The sequence below is a fragment of the Hordeum vulgare genome, chromosome 3H, assembly GCF_904849725.1.
Source record: "Hordeum vulgare subsp. vulgare chromosome 3H, MorexV3_pseudomolecules_assembly, whole genome shotgun sequence".
NCBI classification, from domain to species: Eukaryota; Viridiplantae; Streptophyta; class Magnoliopsida; order Poales; family Poaceae; genus Hordeum; species Hordeum vulgare.
Genome location: NC_058520.1, coordinates 533,869,438 through 533,872,342, shown reverse-complemented (window position 1 = coordinate 533,872,342; position 2,905 = coordinate 533,869,438).

Here is a 2,905-nt window from a genome sequence, read left to right as displayed (position 1 = left end):
ACCTCTTAACATGTTTTGTTTTTGAGTTTTGTTTTAAAACTTCCAAACACGGTTTTCAAAGAGCCAGACACGCGGAGCTTGATGTACTGTTTTTGCTTCTTGTTTTCTCGTTAGATTGAATGTTCAAATTACTGCAAGAACTTTTGAATAGAGTGTCAAAATTACTGGCCGGTTTCTCTTGAAAACTAGATCATGTTGTAGTGCTCTAATTGTATTCCAAATGTATTATCTGGCCCCATAGATGTTTCATCCTAACTGTTTTTGTATACTCATTTGTCCGTGTACTTCTCTCCTAATTGCTATATCGGACAGATGTCTTTCTATTTAGTAAAATCACTTGTGCTTCAGTACATCTCTCCTAAACACATCAACAGTGAAGATCTTTTTTACCCTTTCATAATGAAGGGCATGATGGACATTAAAAAATATACGCGTTGTTGGGGATATTGCCCTGGCATAGGCCGTCTCACATTGTGTGGGCCTGGGCATAGCCCCTCGTATTTTTGTTTGCCGTGAAAATTTATGTTTAAAATATTTAAATTTGATGTTTGCATTGATTTGTGTAAATTCCATGTTAAATGATTTATTTAGTAACACAATAACCGTGGGTTCGATTTAAATAAACTATATATAGAAAATCACCTACTCTTCTTGCTCTACATGATTATGGCATTGGCATGCATAACAGGTTGCACATACATGCTCAAATCTTTGTTGCAAGTGCATCGTGAATACGTCTAAACTATTATATTATTCAGTCTTGCATGGATGATTGCAACTAATCCGTAGGCCTTTTGCATGTGGTTCATTCGTGAGAATTGTTCTATGCGTTGTCTACTATGATGCCATGCCTCTGGTTGCCATGTAGATTATCATTAGCTTGTTCGATTGTTGCTATCAAAATGCTATCATGCTGAAACTGCTAATCTGTTTTCTCAAAGTTTCATTTTGCAAAGCTTGTTTTAAGCAAACCATGCCTCTTTTGAATATGTGCGATGGAGTGGTTTGTTGTATGCCATGCTTAGTTATTGTTAGTAGGTTTTTCATGCCATGTATGTCATGCTTAGCCATAATTTCCATATTGTGAACATGCCATAAAAATATTTATGTTGTAGGGTCAAAATAATTCTAAGTCCAAGGTTATGATTATTTCAGAATACCATGGTGTAGGGATGGTGGCTATTAATGTGTGTTTAATTAGACCTTTCTAGATTGGAATGCCCACTACATGATGTGAATTTTGATGCCATTATATGCCCTGTAGCATGTGTTTTTCTTGCTGCCAATATTCCTTCATGATAAAAACTACACTATTAAAACCGACAATTTCACTAAGTCTGAAACTGTGTTCAAGTAGCCATTTTGTGAGCTCATTTCCTAGTGATTTATGCTTCAATTCAATTTGACGTTAGGAAATGATTGTTGTGCATCTTGCCAACTAGTGTCCCATATCTTATTTGTGCATTTTAGAATCCTGTAGGTGGCTGTTTTGGTATGTATAAAATGTCATGCCGTTGTTTTGGGCAGATTGTCGCTATATCTTGTATTAGTTGTATTTGTGGAACCATTGCTCCGTTTTGAACATGCCATATATGAAACTTGCTTAGAATTTCATCTAGTTTCATAATATCTTGCTGCATCCATGATTTTAAATGCTTGTGGGTGCCATTTGCATACATTTTGCATTCATGACATATTATCTTGTGTTGGTCATACCTTTTAGACCGTAGCTTCGTTTTAGATGATCCATATATGTAAATCGACTAGAATGATGTGTAGAATCACATGGTGCAATTGTTTTTCCATGTTTAAGAAATATAAAACATTTTTAGTTCAGATCTGGACCAATTTTGAAATTAACATATGGGGTCGTTTCGGAAATGCTATAAGCTGTTTCCAACCTCAATTAAAATGCCTTGATAGTGTAGCTTATTTACGCTTCACCTCTTGCCATGTTTAATAACATTTAACATTGTCGTGTACCTAAACAGGGGAGAACTAAGTAAACCAAATATGGAGTTTCGTCAGTATGCAACTCGTTGCATATTGAACTTCACTTAATGTATAGTACTTATTGTTGTGCTTGTCATGCCTTGCATATTTAAATGGTCGTGCATCATATTTGTTTGTGCATCATAGCATGAATATGTTGTGGTGTTTGTCGCGTGTTGATTGTTATTTCAGATTGTTTCTTCTCGGTAGAATTCTGAAACTGCTTCGGAGAGTGAGGATTCGTTCGACTACGTTGGCTCGTCTACGTCATGGATTTGTTCTTCTTCCAAGCGGGATCTCACGCAAGATGACCGTTTCCCTAGATACCACTACTATCATTGCTATGCTAGTTGTTTCGCTTCTAAACTTATGTCTTGTTACCTACCACCTGAATGTCAAGCCTCCAAACATTACCATGAAAAGCCTCTAACCACCTTCATATCCCAGCAAAGCTTTGTTTGGCTATGTTACCGCTTGCTCAACCCTTCGTATAGCGTTGCTAGTTGCAGATGCAAGTTGCTTCCATGTGAAAACATGTATTTCTTGATATATCATAATATTATTGTTATTTAATTTAATGCACATATATACTTGGTAAAAGGTGGAAGGCTTGGCCTTTTGGCTCGGTGTTTTGTTTCACCTTTGCCGCCCTAGTTACCTGTGTACCGTTGTTATGTTCCATATTGAGCGCTCCTAGCATGCTTGGGTTGTTATGGGGACCCCCTTGATTTTCATTTTGGGATTAAAATCTTCTGGAAAGGCCCAACATTGGTACTATTTTCTTAATAACAACTAATAAAAATTGCATAGGGCATTGATCACCCCGTGGATAATTAAGCAACCCCGGGGCCAGTGCTCCTCATGAGTTGTAACAGCCCAAGTGCATTCCCTTGCCACCTTTGTAATATTCCAT